The following is a 23,277-nucleotide window of genomic DNA, read 5'->3' as shown; positions in this document are numbered from 1 at the left end:
GAAGAATGAAAAATTGCTATGATTTTTACACAAAGTAAGAATGCTAATATGACTTTCACTCCGAGTGGAAAGAGTTCAGGGGGAAGGGTTATGAAATGATATACAAAGGTTCAAGTTCAAGCATATCTGTTTCTTAAATGTTAGGGATGAACACCTAAAGATGAGTTCCGATAGGTTCTTATCGAGCGTTGTATCAGCCTGTGAGGTTTCACAAAGTTCTTTGGATATACCTGATTTAAATGAGGCATCTGGTTGTAGAGATGGAGTCTCCAGTGTGATAAGTTATTAATATAAGTGCTACATTTTGTGGACAAGTTGACGTAGCAACACTGTTTCCTCCCTTCCAAAAGAAAAAAAAAAAACAAGGAGGGAAGCGTGAATATTCGTTGATAATTGTTAATAGATATTTGTTTTGACTATTAGATGGCAGGGGACCTTAAAGTCAACACTTAAGTGTTCAAATGGTTGTCACTTTGACAAGCTTACAATTAGTGGTTTTAATTCTGCACAGACTAAACAGTTCCCAATAGTTCAAACATCCTCGATGAGTAAGGGAGATTAGACATAAAATTTGATGCCTGGATGACACAATAAAACGTGTAGGTGTCATAGACTCGTTGAATTAGTTGAGGAGCAAACTGCTTAAGAAAGTGTGTCTGGGGCTGCATTATCTTTCCATGGCAGTATATTACATCAAATGTAAGGGCTTATCGTTCGATTCTCTAGCGTTCTACCTTCTCATTCTTTATTTTGCTTGAGTGTTTCAGGTCATATATGAAAGCTACAGAGCGTTGGTTTGTAATAAGTTTAAAGGTGGAACCGTTAAGGTAGTGATGTCATTTATATACACTGCTTTGATGATGGCATGTGCTTCTTTTTCAATCAAAGAGTAATGCTTCTTGCTGACTGAAAGAGATGGTAGGGGAGGGGGCAACTGTGGCCGTTCTGATTGAGAATGGTGACGTCCAAAGCATTAGTTTTTACGGTAAGACGTGTGTTGGGATGGATTGTTGTACGTGAATCGTGCTAGAGTTCTTTGAGGTTGTTGCAATCTGCTAAGCAAGACTCGGTTCTGTGCCAGGCATTAAATTTTATCTGAGAAATAAGGAAAACATTGTGATTTAGCATCTTGTGGAGGAGGTAGATATCTCAAAGCACGGAAGTGTTCAGGGTCTGGTTTTACAACTCCAAACGACACTTCATACCCTAAGAGGGTGACTCTGTTCGTATGATGCTCTTGTTCTCATTGAAACTTATGCTGCACGTCCTGACAACATTAAGAAACGATTAAGGTTTTCATGTTCCATCATATTACGGCCGCATATAGTGATGTTATTAACATACGCGAAAGTGTCAGCAACCTTCTTGCATTTTACTAGATTGTCTATCGATCGTTGGAAATATGATACACCGTTTGTATTCTACCAAACAGAATATGGTAGAATTGATATAGATTTCCACAGGCTCCAAAAGCTGTGAATTTCTTTTCTTGTATTAGTATTTGATGACATGCATTCTGCAAGTCCAGGGTAGTAAAAACGAAATAGTGATTTTTGGACCAGTTCATCAATTCTTGCTAAAGGATAAGCATCAAGGTATGTGAACCGGTTGATGGTCTGACTATAGTCAACAAGAATCTTTTGACTGTTAATAGTTACTAGAACCTGTGCTCTCCAGGGAGAGCGAGAGGGTTTTATAACACCATCTTTTAGAAGGTCATGAATTTCGGCTTGTATAAACTGCTGATGGATCGGTGAGTGTCTTCTAGAGTTTGTGGCAGTAGGCTTGCAACTAGGTGATGAATGTTTAATTAGTGGTAAAAACAAGATGGGATGACGAGGGTAGTTTGAAACGCGAGTAGGTAAACCCTTTATACACTAATGTTGCATAAGTGACCTGAGCTGTGGACGCCATTGATATCTTCCCGTGTTTGTGTCAGCCAGTTAGACGTATGGACAATGTTCAATAATTTAACTTTCTGAGCTACCAGTATCCACTAGAGCCTCCAGAATTATTCCATTCACTGAAAGTTTATGACTTTCAGCAGGCAATCGGGTGATGCAGCAGTTACAACAGATGTGATCGATAATTCACAAGCAGAAGTCACCTTAGAGGAGTGATTTGTTCCGCAGACTAGTTGGAAATGTTCTCTCTTGCTGCAGCTTCTACAGACGGGTGGAGCATTTAATCCATTGATTACCACAGAAGAAACATTTTTCCCCTCACTGCAGCCGAAACATTTTTGGAAGTACAAGAAACCTTAGAAGTCACTGATGGTTTGGCGGTGGCGCCACATGATGTGAGGTTGATATAAAATTCAGCTTGTTTCTGGGCTGTTTCTAGAGAACGAGCTGTCGGAAGCGTCTTTCAAATTGAGTGTCCTTTCTAAGTCATTATCTAATTGTATGAGAGTGAATGTCTGTTATGAGGGCATCACAAACTGCTTAGTCACAGTGTTCTTCAGCCATACTGCCTCAAAGCGACAATCCACAGTAAGCGAATCTAGCTTCTGCAAAAAATCCTCAATCGTTTTACCAGGCTCCTGCTTAGAGGTTGCCAAAAGATGTCTAGAATGAATGATGTTAGAGGATTTTACGAATAAAAACGAGTTTAGTGATGGCTGATTCATGAGTCGCAATTTGCTATTAATTTGCGCACTCGATAGATGTAATTGGTAAGAAAGTCTAGTTTGCAAGTTGGTGGACAGTTGCTTGACCTCAGGAAGTCATTAAATGTACACAGCCAATGTGTCCGATGCTCTGCGGAATCAGGCCCTGAAAAGTTACCTTCGAAACACTGTGGCTTCAGAAATTGAATGAATAAATTGTAATGATTCGGAACACGGAAGACGAATGAAAACCAGTTAATAAGGCTTTATTCATCTAGAATCCCAGGTATGCTGAAATAGAAGAATGAAAAATTGCTAAGATTTTGCACTAAAATAACAATGCTAATATGCCAGCATATATGGGCGAGTGTGAGAAAATAGCAGCAGCAGCAGCTGAAGGATAGCTGGTTAGCAAAGGTATTAGCAGCAGCAGCTGAAGGATAGCTGGCTAGCAAAGGTATTAGCAGCAGCAGCCATTAAAGCACATATGCAAATGAGCAGGTGTGCACAGGATTGTGTCAAAAGAAAAAAGGACATGTGGTCAGACAAAGGAAGCAAATGGACTTTTTTTTACCTGTGTGCGGCGAGAAAAAAATGCAGCACATGGCAGGGAGAAGAAAGAAAAACTCGGTGTGGTCCTGGTGAGAGACTTATGTTAATGTCAAGATGGCTTTGTTTTGTTAATCTCATGGCAGATGAAATGAACGGTAACAAAAAAAAAAAAAAAAAAAAAAAAAACAGGCATTGTTTGAAAAGTAACGGAAATAAATGCCTTTTTACTAAAGCAGAAAAAAATGCCTTTTTTGTTTATTCCTTTGCAGTGGTGCCAAACAGCATGTATGTCCGAGAGGTTTGAAGTGTAACAGCCATATTGCACAGACTGAAAACGCATCCTTTCTCTATAGGCTGCTATCTGATGCTAAAGTTGAAATTGGCACAACAGGTCACTAGAACGAGGAGAGTGGGGCAATCCTTCAGCCAGTGGAGTCAAAGTAGCCATCCTCCTTTTCCGCCAGTTGCGATTACCCCCTTCCCCCATATGTTAACATGTAAAAACAAATGCTCAAGAACATGATGATGGTAGAAAAAAAAAAAAAATTCATCCATTTGTAACCGCCATAATTCAACTACAAATAGGCAAAAATTTATGGCATCAAGAAACCACTGTAAAATGCAATGGCTGCAGTCAAGGGTACATATACTGAGATGACTAAAGAATGCAGAAATTAAGAAATCGTGATTTCTGGTAAAGCTGTGATAGTATGGTAGACAATGGCCAATCAATACTTCACTGGCAATAAACCACCATGATGTAGCTTGCATAGCAATGAATAAAGCTGATATATGCTAGATATATTGAAGACCTTTGACAAGGTCTGGCATAAAAAAAATTGTGATATCACTAGAATAATACCTTATACTAGCGGGACCTGTGGAAATTCCACAGGGATTCATTCATCTTCTATATAAATAAAATGAACTCATTTTTTCCCGTCTGATTTTGACATTAATAGGATTAAAAATCAAGATATTTCATGCAAATATAATATGCACAAACGGCAGAACAATATCTGAGGTGTGTTATAGGCTTATTATTTCTCAAATTCCTCGAGAATCTTAGATTTCTATACTTTTTCTGCTGAGAAGTCACGGCCAAAATCGGTTAAGATCAATGGAAGTGGTAAAATATTTTCTCTCTAATAAATTCCTCCTCCCCCTGCCACCACTTAACACCGTTTGGGGATCGTTCACAAGGAACAGTTGAGAAGAGAACACCAGTTTGGCTTCGTAGTTCTTTCATGTGAAGTTATTTAAAATCACTAAACTAAGCTGCAGTGCTCTGTGGCGTAGTGGTTAGCGTGCTGGACAATTCACATTATATTTTCACGTTCGCGCCGACCTACCGTAGTCGTTTTTTTTTTTTTTTTTTCCCTAAACAACTGGAATGGACTTTTCTTGGTGGCCGAACTGTTAACGTTGCAGATGTTTTTTTTTGTTTTTTTTTCACACTTTATTTTCCTACTTTTACTCATGACTCCGGGTTTGATCCTTCCTACTTACCTACCATAACATTTTTTAAAACTCCCCCCCCCCGTCCCAGAAACAAACACTCGGGCAACGCCGGGTACCCCCGCTAGTATGTAATATATTGATGTTGTCATTCTGTAGATGTTCAATGTAAATGGAGGTGCTCTGATATTATTGTAGCTCTTTTGTTAAAAATGCAAAAGTATTTATCTAAACTAGTCCGGTGTAGCCTGGCCGTAAAGTATGCATAAATATATTTTAATTCCTGCAGATTTTGTATATATATTCTATGGCATTTTCTTTAAATTTTTTTTTTTTTTTTTTTTTTTTTTTTTTAATATAAAGTTGTAATTTCAAAAATAATAAATAAAATCTTGGTGCATCAACTTGAATCCAAACTGCAACCAAAACTTATGAAAAAAAAAATATTCAAATACGATAGTACTTGATTGAATGGTTAAGTGGCAGGTTTAGTCATTTAGAACTGGTTAAAAGCTTCATTGCTTACTCATTTTTGACCAAATTTCAAACAATTATTACACTTTATAGATCACCTCAACTATATTGTGAAAAAGAAATTTTCAATTTTCGTTTAGTATGATGAATTTTCTGGTGGTGAAAATCGTAAAAAAATATGAGGTGGGCGATATTTTTTGACTGTACAGCGACTACTGTTGCTACTAATTCACTAATGAAAGTATGAAATGGAGATAATTGGAGGGATTTTATTGAAAGCAGATGAGTGCCATACAGTGTTATAACATGTTTAAAGGTGCAAAAACATAGGACTGAAATTAAACAAAGAACAAGTGAATTTATTGGAAACCTGGAAAAATCATGGATTACAATAGAAAAATGCGAGCATGAAAAGTAATATGGTTAAGCTTAAACATGGAAAAGTAAAGGACTAATTGTTAAAACTGGAAAAAAGGACAAGATATTCTAGTAAAAAAATATAAATTTATAACTTAAAATATTGCAGCATTAAGAATTTTTTTTTTTAAATTCAATTTATAACATTATATATAGTCAATCAAATGCCACAATATTTTAAGTTATAAATTTATATTTTTTACTAGAATATCTTGTCCTTTTTTCCAGTTTTAACAACTAGTCCTTTACTTTTCCATGTTTAAGCTTAACCATATTACTTTTCTTGCTCGCATTTTTCTATTGTGTGTGTATGTATGTATGTATATATATATATATATATATATATATAACTTGAGTTCCTTTAGCTATAACCAAAACTTATGAAGAATTCTTGGTAAAATTATTTATTACAAGAAATGGAAGTCTGTAATAAGCATGGCACACAAAATAACAAGCACGCTATCCTATTAATATATAGAATAGCAAGACCCATGAAAATTCCACAGAATTAGAAATATATTTAATTAACAAATGTTTTGATAAAGTGGATATTTTTTTCTGGATAGGACAAGAAATTATTTTTATAGATAAATCTAAAGATCGTTTTCGATTCTAATATATTATGATATTAAAAAAATGAAGCTCCATCAAAGCGAGGTCACTCATATTAAATTTGGCTTTTTTAAGCAATTTGGTCTTCAAAAATTGCATTTGACCTTTTTCAAAATGTAACCTACAAGCTAACCAAAGGAACAAGCTAAATGTTATACAGATAATCAGAGCATTTTTGTCTAAACAAAAAAGATTCAGTTCTTCATGATGGCTCTGCATCCAAACATCACATTAACATGTGCTTCAGGGGTCAATGCTTAGACCATTATTGTTCCTGATGCAAGCACATCCAAGATGAGTATATTTGCTAATGACAATACACTATTCTCGACATGTGGGTCAATCAAACAAGCATATATCAAAGTCAATGGCGCAGTTCTTAGAAAATGGGGCCCCCCTTCTGTAGTTGAACAGGACTAAAAATGGATAGCCACATTCAATGCTACTAAGACTGTTCATTTCCTTGTCTAACATTCATAGACAACATGAATTAGAATAAATACAAAAAGTATGCTTTCAGGTTTGTTGCAACAAAAGTGGGATCCCTCTACCAGGCTAGAAAACTTCTCACACCTCTCAGTATCTTAAATCTCTATGAAGCCACCATTCACCCATGCATGGAGTACTTTTACCACATTTCAGCTGGTGCACCAACTACTAGCTTCTCCTTCTTGGACAGGGTAAAGAAGTCTTGAATCTAATGGGTATCTCTGTGCTTGCTTCACAAGTACTTTGAACTTACTGCATTTGTGCCCCCCTCCCCAACATAAATACCACCAGCGTAGCCGACCAATAACAAAAACCCACCCTTTTCATTGTAGAGGTTCTATGATGCCAAGCAGACTTTCTTTAAATAGCTTCTTTCCTTGAACTGCTTGCCTTTGGAATTTATCCCCCACTCTTTCTGTTTCTCTGACTATACTAACATGCAGAAATTAAAATCTAATGTGTACAAATCACAGCTCTTGCATCTCTGGCAACATGCCTTGTTTAGGGTAATATAAAATTTGAAAAGTTCTGAAGCTGCAAATGTATTGCCAAGAATGTTTATTTATATATATATATATATATATATATATATATATGCACGTACATCACAACAATATCTTATTTCTCCAACTTATAGGATTATTTGTATGCATATTTTGCTAAGAATTTCTAAGCTAGTTAATAACTTTCTTTTCAGCAATTTATTTTTTTATGGGAATCGCGCCAGACAAGGCGTGAAACCATTTAATGTAAGGAACTAACAAGAACAAAAGATGAAATACTTCCAAATTCCTTCATTTTTTTTTTTTTTTTTTTTTAGAAAAAGATATTTTAAAAATTAGTTTAACAAGAAAAAAAAAGATTAAAATGGAAAATGTGTTTTGTTGGATGACTTTGTTTCTAACTTAGAATTTAGAAGAAAGTCTGTCTGGCAACTGTAAGGTTGTAGAAAATAATGTGAGCACAAACTGTAAACATTTCTCAAAAATAAAGCCATATTTGTGAACAGAAATAATAAAAAAAAATTACCGAATTCAAACTTTTTTTTTTTTTTTAAGGTTAATTAATGAAATGTTCTTTGCATAACACACAGGAGACTTATTGGTCTGTACTGAGAGGGAGATGACTTATCACCTGATGCACAAATGATTGCAAATGATCATGCAAATTAATTTTCTTTGTGAATCTACCTAAACAGGAATATCTGAAAGCTGTTTGTTTCATTTGTGTGTATCTGAAATGAGCATTTTAATGTCCCTGTTGTTAGTGCAAACCATCTCATAACTTTATCAATGTCCAAATGTATTGCATCATATATTTATTACGTTCTAGCAGACCGCCTGGTGTTGCCCAGTTGCAAAATATTCATAATTATATTTTAATTAATACAAAAACTGAGACCTGTGCATGTGAGTATTATGTTTTTTCTAAACTGTTCACTTCTTGTAAGTAAAATAAAAAATACTTGAGCTGAGATCGAAATCAAAACCTTAGGACAGTGAGTTAAGTACAATAACCATTAGGCCATTTTGACACTATCTTTACAAAGTGTTTTCAAACCTACTTATTCTTAATTTAAAGAAGCTGTCCTGTTTTGCTGCCGTGCATGCACATTCATGAAACAGCTAACAGCTAAAAATTTGACTCCTAAGTACCAATTTTTCTATTTTGACCCCCCCTTAGCAGCCCTTTTTTCTGGATGAAAACTGATTAGTTTTCTACATGTCTGAATGACCAATGTAGCAAATTTAAAGTCTGTAAATAAAAAAATTTGTTGAGTATATAGGTTGAGAAGCATCCTCACACACAATTCTCATATTTATAGATATATAGCTAATACTATACCAACGGTTTTTAAAATTATAGGAAACGAGCAGGGGGTGCCCGGCGTTGCTAGGTCATGAAATATGCTTGAATATGATATTTTAAAAATTTATCAAAGTTTATTATATTATAATGATCAATTCTCTGTAAGTTATTTCATGATATTGCACCCAATATATAGTAGTTGTGATTTCAAAAGTAAAAACAAATGTTATTTGGGTGTCATCAGCCAGAATCGAAACAAAATTTAAAAGCAAAAAATGGAAACAGACATAGTGAGTTTTATAAATGACTAGCGAGGGGTACCCGGCGTTACCCGGGTGTTTGTAGGTGTGTGTGAAAAAAAACAGGTGCCCGTGAAAAAAAAAAAAAGAAGCTTTTTATGACACGCAGTTGGAAAATAGTAAAGTGTGAAAAAAAAAAAAAACAGGTGCTCGTTTTTGATTGACGTCAGAATTTTGTGCGGGGGGGGGGGGACAGTTTTTAATGAGGTCAATAAATTGGTTTGTTTGTTTTCAAAAACCCGCTCCCCCGTACGAAGTCGACAAACGTTCACTGGCTCTGGGCCTGTTGTATTTATTTGCTTCCCCACTGAGCAAATTAGGCACAAGGCCGTTTTTTAATGTGGAGAGAGAGGGAGGGGGGAGGGAAAGGGGGATCCTGCTCCTGAGAGGTGGGAAATGGGAGCTGGATAGTAACCGTGGTCTGTAGGGTGATCCCTACATTGACCAAGTTCAGATATGTGGGGTTACCCCCACATATGGTCTTTGCTAGTCATAGCTAGTCTTTGCTTGCAGCATCTGCCGGAACAGATACTACACTTTTATCTTGTCGCCCGGGGCCGCGAGAAGCTGGCGCCTGGGCCTGTTATTAGATTCGAGTTTCGCTTTTTTTTTATACCAAAAACCGAATGTAACGCGTGCCGATGCGGGAAATGTGGAATAATTAACGTTTGAAAGTCAAAATTAAATAGACAGGCGAGCTCCGTGGGTAACTCTGAGATATTACAATTTATAGATGATATAAAAAGTTTTAAGAAGTTGTGAACCGAGCAAGCGCTTCTCTGAAAGAAGCCTTTTGTGGACATCGAGGAAAAGCGTACATACATACATACATACATTTTCGCTTTTATATATATAGATTACAATGAATAACCCGGGTGCCCGGCCTTGCCGAGTGTTTGAAGGTGTGTTGAAAAAAAAAAAAAGAAAGTGGTAGCAGGCTTGCGAAGGTGGAAAAGAAAATGAAAGAAAATATGACGTCTTACTGCTACTCCATGACATGACCGGAAATTCGGAACATTAAAATTAGACAAGGTCAATCCAACTGATATGATGACTTGCAAAAATAGCTCGCAAAAAATCGACCCCCTCCTTGTAGAAAACTGTCAAATTGAGGGTGAAGGAATTAATGTTTTTGGCCAATTTTTCGATATTTGTCGTCAGATGTTGAGCTTCAAAATGATACAGATCTCGTGAAAATCTGTCGCCTCTGTCAAAAGTTTTAGGCAGACATACATACATACATACATTTAAACAGACAGGTGAGATTTATATTATACAAGTTTTTACTATAATTTATGTAATTTAAATATTTTATTACTATATTTTAGCTTCTTAAAAAATAGTCTACACCCCCCTCTTCCAAAAAAATATGGCTTTCAAATCATTCAACAATTTTGAGAGTAAAATATATATATATATATATATATATTTAGATGTTCGTACAACCAACTTACAAGAAATCTTAATTATCAAAACAAAATTGGAAAATCTTATGGATTGAATATAAAGTCTCATGATCGAATGGCATTTTTTTTTTTTTTTTTTTTTTTTTTCAGGAATTAATTCCTATTTGAGTCACGCAAATTCTTTCAAGTCAAATGGCGTCATTCTGCTTTTGTTTCTCACATGAGGAAACGAATACGTTCTTTGTGGTGAAACATTTTTCAGGAATTAAGTCATGTAAATTCTTTTGAATTGAGATTATACCTAATTTATAAGTGATTTTAAAACCTATATAAACGAGTGGATGCAGCTTCCACTCTGTAACTCTATCAACACCCAGCATTGTCTAGGAGTAAAATACGCTTAAATATGATAATTTATCCATATTTCGGAATTATTATTAGTGAATCCATTCTCTATCCATTATTTCATGATATTGTACCCAATATAGTCGTGACTTCAAAAGTAAAACAAAGATTATGACGGGTGCCATTAGCTAGAACCAAAACTGAAACCCAAACTATAGCATTAAAACTTGACGTTACCACAGAGCCATCCTCAGTTTGATATGACGTCATTAAAAAATAAACTGCTGTAAATGTACAAAATATATAATTTACGCATGGGTTTAAGAGCAATGTTTGCTGAGTTCTGATTTCTGTAGATTTTGACCCCTTTATTTTAATTTTTTTTTTTTTTTTTTATTACACCTATTAGCAACTGTTTTAACCGGCTAAAGACCCATAAAAAAATGGCCTACAAAAAATGCAATCATTTGACTCCCCTTGTGCCACTCGGTGATCTTCAGTTTCGAAAGAATTAGTTTGAAAAACTGGAGACAGACGGACATAGTGAGTTTTATAAATGAGATTATGCTTGTCGGATTGAATATCACTTTGAGGGATCTTTTATTTTGCTTCTAGTATGAGAGGTGATAAAGATGAAGTACTTTTGACTAGTAGAAAAAAAAATATTTGGCCATAGTTGGATATTTTATTTTTTGCTGATTTACTAAAAAATTGGAAGATCCCCCCCCCCCCATGTAAAAACTACTGACAAGTAAATATGGACTAGATCTAGATGCACTAAAGAAATGCTGATGGAAAATATCATGAAAAGACAAATGACTTTCTTAGGACATATTTACCTTCAAACAGCCGTAGAACATCTGGTAGAATGCCAGAATCGAAAATGCAAGGTCAACCAAGACGCTTTTTGATGGACAACTTGATCGATTGGACAGGATTGTCAAAAGTTGAACTGCTTTGGGCTATAGATAACTGCCCGCATTGGAGAGCCGTGGTCGCCAATGTTGTTTAACTGCTGCTGATGATGAAAAACTACATGAATTTACCCATTGTCTTTGCTGAACTTAGATAAAAAAAAAATGAAAATATAGTCATGTTTACGTTTTTTAAATCGGATTTTTTAAAAATTTGTTTTAATTTTACTATTTTTTATTTCAATAAATATTCCATTAACAGTAATTGAAAAACTCAATGTATTTATCAAAGTTATTTAAAGGCGAGAAAGACACTATTTTAGTGTTATTAATACATATTCATATACATCTCCGACGGCGATGGTTACCGTCAAATGTAAATTTGAACTCGTTGAAAGTAATTTCTGGTGGAAATGAAAGTATTTAAAATGAGGAATTTATTTTGATTCAATTAGATTAGGGAGACAGATGTGAGACTGAAGTTGTGGAAGTTCTCGTTCACTTCTGTTTTCCCGGAAGGGTGACATGGAATTGAATTGTTGCCACATGTATGGTCTTCTCGCCAACTTCATTATCACAACAACTTTGTATTAACAACAGTGGACAGCAACTTAATATCATCATCCGAGTTGTCGGTCCCTTTTCGAAGATGTGGAGCGACCTGATGTAGTTTTCACTGAAAACTCTCCCAAAAATCATCAATGTGAAGGAATTTTATCTTGATTTGCTGGACTTCATGTGGATTGTAGCTAGCCACCAGTTGTTCTGCTCTCGTCCAACTCTTCCAGAGAAGAACGCAAATGTGATTGATTTGGTTGAAGTTTTTTGTTTGGTTTCTCCTCTTGAGCTTTGTCGGTAATTAGTTAGTCCTTGTGAAGAGGTATGGAAGATCCTCACCTGGCGCTTTCTTCAGTTACCACTCTACCAGTCATCCCTCTTGCCAAAATCCACATTGCGTTGTTTGGGCCTTACCACATTTATTTATACTCCCCATTGTGAGACCACAGAACACTTGCTATGATCGTTTTCCATGCTAGCCACTGTTTCTACATCTCCATAACGATCCTTAAGCTCGCATCACTCAGCTTTCAAGGAGCACTGAGCTGCATCTAAAATTTAGTTTGGTGTGAATCCTCATAATGTAGGAAATTCTATTCCAAAATTTTACTGTTTCTCAGTCGTCTATGATTTTTTTTTTTTAGTTCTCAAACCAATAAAACACTGGAACAACTGTACGTTAGACGTTACCACTGTTAAATACTTCGAACGGGCGTTAAATAAAAAATATTTTCCTAAAAAGTAATGCCGGACAACTGAAGATTTGATTTAAGCCTTACAAATTTCATACAATAATTGCCCAACGTTTTTCGCACAAAGTAAAATATTCTTCCATCAATTTAACCTTACAGTTAATATTTTCTCCACTCCATTAAGTTAAACTGTTAAAGTTTTATTTTAACACTATGAAAATCACTAAAATAATAAGGGAAGTTTTATATAAAAAAAATAGATTGTATTATACTTTACAGTCCAGGCATTAAATCCTTCACTTCTTGAAGAGAAAAAATACTCCTGTTTCAGAGTGGAGCCAAAAACATAATTTTGTTTGACCTTGGTGAACAGACTAAATTGAAATATTTCGTAGTCACAACAACTCAAAACTCTTAACCAATAAAAACTAAAGCACTGCTAGTTTACACAAAATATATATTAAAAAAAAAAATTAAATTCACTGATATCGCTTCTAGCCATAAACAAATATGACAAAATTATGGCAATATTATGGATCCCAAGTGATGTCTAATAATTTGACCGGTAAATTCTGAAATAAGAAACTAGCAGAAATTTGATTCCCAGGCAATAATTTTCTAAAAAAAAAAAAAATAACGGCTGGTAAAACAAAAGGTTACATATGTCAATTTGGGGCATAATTGACAAATTATTGAACGATAAAGTTTCTCGGTTAAATTAATATTTCTCTGATAAATGGAGAAGTTATTTCAGTAAAGAGAAAAAAAATTATCAAAAAGTGAAGGAAGACGTCACTGCCTGTGAAAGAAAGAGTGATTAGGACAATCATAAAGATAGAGGAAGGTAATGCACAGCAATCGTTGAGTTAGAGTAATCGTACTAAAGGAGCAAGTAGCGAGTCGATGTTTTTAAATGATCGAGCATCTCCGGATTTCCTGATGAATCCACCATGGGGTCGGTCGCAAATTACCCAGGTTTGGTTTCAATGTCGTCAATCCAAACTTCACTCGGATATCTTAAAAATATTAACTTGAAAACAGAAGTCTAGGCCAATCCAGAAATGTTTCTTAAATCAGAAAACTATAATTATCCATTTTCTTTGTATATAGGCTCACACACACACACAAGCAAATCGCCCGGCATTGCCCAGTCATAAAGTACACTTAAATATATTTTAATTTATGCAGATTTCATATTTATTATAGTCAATTCTCTATTAATTATACTGTACCCACCTGGTGTGGCTTGGTCATAAAATATACTTAAATATTTTAATCTATGCAAATTTCATATTTGTTTTAGAACCAATACTCTATTAATTACTAGGTTGTACCCAATTATATAGTAGTGATTTCAAGTTAAAAACAAAACCTGACTTCAAACTGGAATATGTAGCAGCACTTGTATATTTATACAAACGAAAAAATATTGAATTTCAATTGAAACAAATGGTACCTACATAATTGTCAGGTCTCAAATAGTAACATATCCAAAAATTACGGAAAAGCAATGTAGAAAAATCATGAAAAAAGAAATTTGTTAAATGAAATGAAATCACTTTATTACACTTACTAAAAATAGATAAGTTGATAGGGGAGATAATTAAGTTCTTTTGCTTTTGTCATGTGACAAACGTAATTGAAAATGTCTGACAAAATTTATTCCCCTATCGAAACTTTATCGAAATTAGTTTTTCATTAATAATTATATTTCTGCCTTATTGTTTTCCATAATTTTTGGATATGTTAGTATTTGAGACCTGACAATTACATAAATACCATTTGTTTTACTTAAAATTCAACATTTTGCCATTTGTATAATATAGAAGCACCTATGCAGCTCTGTATTATCCGTTATCGTCTGATATACATATCTAAACCTTCAAAATTAAGGCCGTTAAAAAAATGAATATATTTGCGCATACATAAAAATGTTTGGTTGACTATTGCCTGCCAAGTTCCAATACATTTGAGCGGGGGGGGGGGGGTCTTAGACTAGACGATATTACATTTGTAATCTCTGTTGAGATCACATTTAACTTGTAACTACGGTGACTGCTGCCAAGAGTCCGTGGAAGCGGTTGTATTACAAAATGATACGAAGACATTTTTTCTCTAAATAAGCATATAACTGAAACAAAATTTCTTTTACAATTTCTTGACTGGATTGAATGAAATCTTGTGTGATAAATTGGTGAATCTGAAGATTTGACACAGAAACCGGTTTTCATAATGGAATACATTCTTTTCTTAGCAAACAATGAATTTTTTTCTGTTGTTCAACTGGAAAAAAAAACTTAATGAGCCATAAATGTAGGACATTTCTATTGAAAGAAAAAAGTTTTTTTTTTTTATTTTATTTTATTTATTTATTTTATTATGCATTAAATAATTTTACTATTTTGAAAGCAATAGGCTTAAATTAATAAAACTGAAATCAATTTATAAATAGGTAAATGAAATCTGGTTGAAATCTAACAAAAAATTTTCTAGATGAAAATGAGGTATAAACAATGAGATGCTATTTTGGATCTGTCACTTTGTTTGGATTATACCTTTTCCAACAGCTGAGTATTCTGTGACCTCTGCCCACTCCCAATGAACAGACTAAATTCATCAGATTTGTTTTCAGACAACCAAATATTATTCTATATGATATTAAAAAAATAAATAAAAATATTGTTCAATTTGCTGACTTCTTTCATTTGCCCTGTATTTTTTAGAGATTGCTTTCCGTTTTTTGTGATTATTAAATTTTATTGCATAATAAAATAGTTGAGATATATTTATTATATTATATTATAATAAATACTTACTCCGTCCTTCCATATTTTTTGACAGACTCTTTAAAAATCTATCGAAAATTAATTATTTATCTAATCAATACGAAATTTTTGCCGATTATTAAATGAAGAATGAACTTTATAACGGTGTACTTTTTCATAATCGATATATTTTCCTTCAACTCGCCCCTCTTTATTTGTGGTTACAAGAATGCTTAAAATAATCGGCTGGAACTGAACAAAATATATTGTATTGTGTGAAAGTAAGGATTGTAGATAAAACTGTGCACAATTTAGATTTTCAGGTTGAAAATCTGAATTTTGAACATGTTTAATTTTGCATCTTTGTATTTTGAACATGTTTAATTTTGCATCTTTGTATTTTGAACATGTTTAATTTTGCATCTTTGTATTTTGAACATGTTTAATTTTGCATCTTTGTATTTTGAACATGTTTAATTTTGCATCTTTGTATTTTGAACATGTTTAATTTTGCATCTTTGTATTTTGAACGTTTAATTTTGCATCTTTGTATTTTGAACATGTTTAATTTTGCATCTTTGTATTTTGAACATATGTGAAATTTGTTGAATATGTTGATAATTATTATCTTACAGATTAACAAAAATAAAAAATAATTATATTTTCACTATTTTTATGGAAAACTCTTTTAAATCTTAGAAAAATAAATTAATACTTTTAGTGAGCCCAATATTGCTAATATACCAATTAAATAGGCTATACCAAAAAAGAAAAAAAACATAAATAACTGCGCATTTTGCTAAAAGCACGATAATTTGTTTCGGCAATTTATTACATGGTATTGCCTCACCTATGGTAGACTTTAAGGCTTACACACAGCTGATCGTATTTATAAAGTTGTCTTCCTCTTTTTCTTTTTCCTGTAACTTGCGCTTGACTTAGATGCAAATCCCCCACACTTTAAACTATCACACGCTTTCATCCTGAAATACTTGGTCCTTATGGTAAGACAGGGTCAAGATAACTAAGCATGATACTAGGAGTTGTCTCCAACACATACGGTGCCTAGCATTCCCAAAATGGTCACCCATCTAGTACTGACTAGCGTCATCATTGCTTAACTCTGTGTGTGATGAAAAAAGAAATAAACCCTTATAGAGTTGATTCTTTACTTAAACATCAAAACAAATGTTAAAAATACATGAAAATTTACAAGACTAAATGAAGTTATTTTGTCTTGTAAAGGCTACTGTAGTTTCTTTCGAACTGTCATTAAATTTTGGATTTTTAGTTTTGCCATGCTATTTGCCAAACTGGTGGGAACCAAGCCTGCTCAGCTACTTTGGATTTAACGAACTGAGCATATAGCTTTCTTGCATTTTTTATTACTCTTTCACAGTGGTTGCTGGCAGTCCTGAAGCAGTTTTAGTCTCATTACATTGGTAGCTATGAAAAAAGTGATTTCTGTGTGCAATGGCAGCAGCAGATTCTGGGGAGAACCATGGTTGGCTGTTCGATTTTTGTTGGAATTTTTTGGATGGTATGAATCAGTCTATACGTACAATTAACCATTCTGTCAGGTCTGATACTATAGAGGGCACATCCTTTTTAAACATGGAATTCAGAGGTAGATCAGATATAAATGTACAAAACTATCCCAGTTAGCCATAAGATACTGAAATACTGTACGGTGGAGAGGTACGTCGGAAGGCTTATTACATTTCAAATCTGTGACATTTCCATTGTATGGACACCAGACACAAATGGAAACCTCATGATATCCTTATACCATCTTTAAATAGAACAGATACTACTCTTGGATCCTAGCCTGAAGACGAAGAAGGTATATTTTAGGTTCACATATGGCCCAAAAGCAACATTACTTTTTTTTTTTTTTTTTTTTTTTGCTGCATTGAGTCTTCGGTGATTGGGTGATCCTATTAAAAAGGAGGATAGGTGATAACATACTAGGAACATTAACATAGCGTCTCTATATACGAATTTCATATTCATAGTATGTTATCATTTCTATCCTCCTTTCTAATAAATGGGATCTCCTGATCGAATAATTTATAATCTGAAAACCATGACACATACGTAAGTATCTTAAAGGTACTACGGTATTAATATATGGATTGTAGTCCTAAAGAACTAAATTAGTGCAATGGACAAGAGCGAAAAATTGTTGATGCAAGAATAAGTTACTTATTGTTAAAAATTTAAAAAGGACATTTTATTTGGGTGAGTGTGTGGATATGTTTATTTTTTTTTTTTTTTTAATACTTTTTTATAATTTGATTTAATTTGTCCAAATGAATACTAAAATTACACTTAATCAATATCAAGAATTTTAAGTGTATAATACTTTAATTAAAATAGAAAAGGTACTGGTTTAGTTTAATCAATATATCAAAAATGAAAATATTGAAAAAAAAAAAAACTCACTTAAATTGATCAAGTAGTTTTTTGGACAGGAAAATCAAATTTTAATGATCGATTGTGTCGCAGCCATCTTGCTTATTTCACGAATGAAGAGGGGGGGGTGCCAGGGGAGATAACTCCAATTACTGCTTAAAGTTTGTCAAAATTTGATATTATTTTGAAACCTGGGCAAAAAAAATACTTTGATAAATTTTTTTTTTTTTTTTTTTTTTTTTTCACTTATTTTACAAAGTTTCTCTTGCTTTTTTAATCCATTTTTATTGTCCTTTGTTAATAACTTTTTTTTTCTCGTTTAAAGGCACCTCTTCCTCATCTGCGAAATAGGTAAAATGGCCATGGCAAAATCGATCTCATTAGAAATTTGATTTTCCTCTGTAAAAAAACAAAACTACTTGATCAAATTAAGTCTTTTTTTTTTTTTTACTATTTTCATTTTTTAAATTTCTTGATTCTTGAAGTACAAAAAAAGTTACTAAACTAATTTACAGCATCTTAAATAATTTAATTTGTTTGCTTACAAAGACTTAACTTGGAGTTTCTTTCCTTTTGCAAGTTTGAAATGTGATGTAGTAGTCGTCGTCATGCTCCACATGTAATCGAGTAATTGTTATGACCTCAAACATAATCAAGTGATAATCGTTTTTTGTCCCAAATTAATGAACGTTTGATTTCATAATGAGCTGGGCTCTCATCCAAAAGAAGGAACAAAGTTAGATTATAAATAATAAACTTGTTTTATTCTTTTTGGAGTAAATATTTCTTGGCTCCATCTGCTTATATTCATTTATCATTATTTTTCTCCTTTCCATGGTTCAAATGTGTTTTTTAATATTTTGCAATAACACCAATCCTCATAATTCAGTAATCAACTGCCTCAAAATTCCACTGTTTTGTCTTTCTTTGGTTTGCCAACCTTCCTGCGATTCAATCCATAGTTTGTCATATTTTAAAAGCTATCAGTAAAAAAAAATTAATCTTCTGTGGTTAAAGATGTGAAGTTCTAATTTCATCCTTGCTTGGAGCTTTACTGTCCTTCTGCAAGGTTTATTGACTGCCAGCTGGCTTCTCCTTTTTCTAAGTTTGATGACCTATATATCACTTATCTCTCCTCCTCTGTGTTTTATTTTATTTTATTTTATTTATTTATTTTTTTTTTTTCAAGTCCTGAAATTCCATCTGGCATCAAAGGAAAAGCAGATATTTTTAGCATCTTGATTGTATCTTGGATATAAAAAAAAATTTGCAGCTACTTGAACATCACACTCTTCTAGAAAAATCTTACTCTCTGATTTCAAGTGTTCATTTTTTGAAGTGGTATTTTCCAAAAGCTGCCCTAAATATAATAAACTAATCACAACAACTAAAATCACAACTTCATGTGCACTATTTACCACCCCCTTCCCTTAAAATGTTGCAAAGAATAACATTTTACTCCCACTGAAAATAAATGTTACCTTTTTATAACCTTATTTACTGATATATTTGTAATGTAAATGTAATTTTTGACCTTCTGACGTTATGCATTACTGAAATTTTGATTGGATTTAAATCTTTCCCTTTTTCTGCATGTATATCATATTGTGAAGATGTACAACCTCTGGGTTAATCAGTTGTTTTTTTTTTTTTTTTTTTTTTTTTTTTTTATTTTTTCCATGATAACTCTGAAAGGATTATTTTATTTAAATTTTCCACCCCAAACAAGGCACAGTGCCACTTTGATGTTGGGGGGGGGGGGGGGCTACTATGGAAATATAAGTTGGAGGGATACTATGTAGGGAGGTAAGCAGCAAGGTAATACTTGAACTTCTGCATGTCAGTACATTTGAGAAAGCAGTAACCCGGAAGGGAATTCTAAAGTCTAGCAGTTTTGAGAAAGAAACTATTATAGTAGGTTTTCTTACATCTAGGGATCTGTACCATGTAGGGGTGGAATTTTGCTGTTTGTCGGGGGTATTTATGTCGAAGGGGTACAAGGGTTTGTAGTTCATCAGAGCATCTACCATTAAAATACTTGTAGAATAGGCAGAGGGATGCCCCATTTTGTCAATAGGGCAGAGGATGAAGCTTAGATGACAGTTCAGGACCTATCAGGTTGGCGACTCTTTGGAACCTTGTCTAGGAGTTAGACTAGTAGCAGATGCACCAGCCCAAATGTGACAACAGTACTCCATACATGGGCGAATGGTGGCCTTATAGAGGTACAGGATAATTTCAGGCATAAGTAGCTTTCTAGCTCGGTAGAGAAAGTCAACCTTCTTTGCAGCAGCCTTGACAATGCTTTCAATGTGTCTGTTCCAACTCATGTTCCCTGTGAACGTTAGGTCGAGGAGTTTAAAAAAAGTACTTTCAGGTAATGTTTTTGGCCATTGCTATTGGTGGTAGAGAAGGTTTCTTGTAATTATTGAAGGTAACAAGCTTGGTCTCAGCAGCATTGAATGTGACCATCTGTTTTTGTCCCCCATTCCACTACAGATTGCAGGTCTTCCTCTAGGGTTTCTACCATTTTCTTAGATATCTGTTCATTTGTTTTCTCCTCGTGCCTTTTATGAGTGGGATATCATCAGCAAATATACCCATCTCAGAGACAATTTTATCAGTGAGGTCATTTATGAATATTAGGAATAAGTTCTAGGATAGACCCTTGAGGTACTCTCGCATTTATATCATATTGTTTAAATGTAGGACTGTTGAGGACAACCTGGATTCTTCTTTTCAAGATATAATTACGTTGTGTATTCTTCCAGTGATACCATATGATCTGATTTTCCTTAGAAGACCCTTGTGCCATACCCTGTCAAAAGCCTTATATATATCGAAGGCTACTGCTCTACCCTCCTGCTTTGTCCAGTGAATGGTATATATGTTCAGAGGTTAGTTAGGATATCTGCTGTCAAACGGGCTTGCCTAAATTCATATTGTTGGCCGGTCAGAAATTTAGCAGCTATAAGGTGATGGACTCAAATATTTTGACGAAAAGCAGAAGGAGGCTAATGGGGTGATAATTTAATGGGTCAGTTCTTTTGCTAGAGTTCTTAACAACTGGTACAACAGAAGCGGTTTTCCAGCAGTCAGGAAAGCAAGATTCATTAAGGCATTTGTTGTAAAGTTTGGAGAGAACTGGAGCAACCTCGGCAGAGCATTTTTTTTTTTTTTTTTTTGTTTTTTTTTTTTTTTTGAGATGAGATCGAGTCCACATGCTTTTGAGGTGTCTAGGTTTTTTTTATGATATCATGTGCTTGAGAAGGGTGATTTTTCAGATCCTATAGTGTGGCATCTGTCCACAAAGGAAAGTCAGGGAGAGAATGGTTTGCTGGGTCCAAAGTGGCAAACTGACTGGCAAACATGTTAGCCTTCTCGGTTGCTGTGCAAGCAACCTCATGATTGTTGAATAGTGGGAGAATTGTTGATTGCCCATTATTTACTGCACTGTTGTAGATTTTCCAGAAATCACGGGTTCCTAATTTCTGTGCTTCAATGCGTTTTCTGGTGGTTTCAGTGTATTCAGTCTTAGCTGTTGCCATTTCTTTTTACAATTACTTCTACCTTCTATATACTTTTGTCTGGTTGTACTGGACTTATGTCAGTTATGCGGTATGCATACTGCCTTTGAGCAATGGCAGCTGCACAAGTAGAAGTAAACCATTGGGGAGAATGGGGTTTGCTATAGAATTTCCATGTGGGAACATGTGCTTCAATGACCACTTTGAACTATTCAGTAGTTTCATTTGCACACTGTTCAGTGGGAAGAAAAAATAGTTCCCCATGGGGCATCTGAGATTCCTGCTAGCTTCCCAGTTGGCTTTCTTATAATACTTTGTCATTTTGAGCAACGGCTCTTCAGTTTTGATTCGCAAATCTAGGGCAATTTCTACCATTATCACAGCGTGATCAGCATTCTGGAGGAGGCGATGGGCATTCATTACACGATCATCAGGAACTGTGGTCAGAAATAGATCTAGAAGTGAGACATTGATTTTGCTGACCTGGGAAATGTTAGAAATGTAACCATCTGTGGTAGGGAATGAGATATAGAGAAGCTATGTATTATGCTACCAGCTATGTCTGTAAGTAGAGAATCCAAGCCAATTACTGTGATGGACATTGAAGTCACCAAATACATGTACTTGTGCACTAGTATCAAGGGAGAGTGCTATATCTATGCTGTCAGAGACTTGGTTTATTAGGGTACAGTCCTGTGTCAAGGGAGAGCAGTAGAGAAAATATAAGTAGCTAATGTTATATTGCATGTTAAGTCTAAAGCACATAAAGGGCTGGTCATCTGATTAAAGTTTTGTTTCTCTAGTCAAGGGGAGGGTGTTTCGATGTTTTTATATAAACTAAAAGTCCATGCATGTGTCTAAGTCCTTATGGCAAAGTGGGAAATAACCAGGCATGTTAAAGTGGTTAAAGAGCTTTTAAAAAGCTTGAACAGAATTTAATTTAAATTATAATTCTTTACCAAAAAAAAAAAAAAAAATACAAATAAAACAACGTTTCTGAAGTTTTGAGATGAGGATTGATCATTCATGTTATTTGGACTATTTTTCTCATCTGGAGTTTTATCTTCATGTTTCAGTCGATGTAACCTCCAATCTTCTTCGGGTGTATCTTGTCAAACTTGGGAATCTACACACAATTTTCAAGGAACCGTATATTTAATCCATAAGGGGTAATAATTAATAAGTAGTAAGATTGTACTTTTAAAAACAAAAATTCATACTAGAACTGTCTGATAAATATAGTTGCTAAAGGGGTCAAATATTTCCAAAAATTAGAATTCGGCAGGTGTAAGTTGACTAAACATTTATCTTCTACACGTACACAAATGTACATTTATACATTTAACGTTAATTTTTAAATTTTGATATGCATATAGGCTTAGCTCAAATAATAATAAATAACACTGGAGTGCTGTTTTGGTTTCTATTCTAGCTAATCGCACAAAACTTTTTTTACACTTTTGAAATTACTAAATATTGGGTACAATATAATCAAGAGTATTGGCTCTGTAATAAATACAAAATCTGTATAAATTAAAATATCATATTTAGTCATATTTTACAACTGGGTAATGCTGAGCAGCTTGCTAGTCATATAATAAAGGCTGTTAGTGGTCTAAAGAAACCTAAGATTCACGTCATAAAGTGAATAATTAATTATTAGTTACGTAAGCACTTAAAAACAAATTACATTTCGCTGCTTACAGGATAGAGAACACGTATCTCTTATGTATTTCTGAGTATAAATGTATAGAGCTTAAAATGCTATATGTATTGTTTGTATCCATCGGGGACGGATATTCTATTGTTATCCTTGCTCACAAAAAACTGCTCTTTTTCTTTCGAAACTTTCTCAACACTTCTATCAATCTGAAACCATGCATTCTTGTAATGTGTTTTATTGCAAACAAATGTTTTTAAATCCCTCCAGACAAGGT

The 23,277-nt window shown here is 34.1% G+C and overlaps 1 protein-coding gene across 1 annotated transcript in view; it reads left to right on the top strand.

Moving 5' to 3' along the window:
- The window catches only part of LOC145288063 (thiosulfate:glutathione sulfurtransferase-like), a 47,738-nt gene that overhangs the window by 12,693 nt on the left and 11,768 nt on the right, over nt 1-23,277 (top strand). The window lies entirely within an intron of this gene.

This window comes from Euprymna scolopes, chromosome 11 (genome assembly GCF_053919585.1).
Source record: "Euprymna scolopes isolate OS-2025 chromosome 11, ASM5391958v1, whole genome shotgun sequence".
NCBI lineage: Eukaryota > Metazoa > Mollusca > Cephalopoda > Sepiida > Sepiolidae > Euprymna > Euprymna scolopes.
Note: the sequence above shows the minus strand (reverse complement) of the source record. Positions and strands in the feature narration are given on the sequence as shown.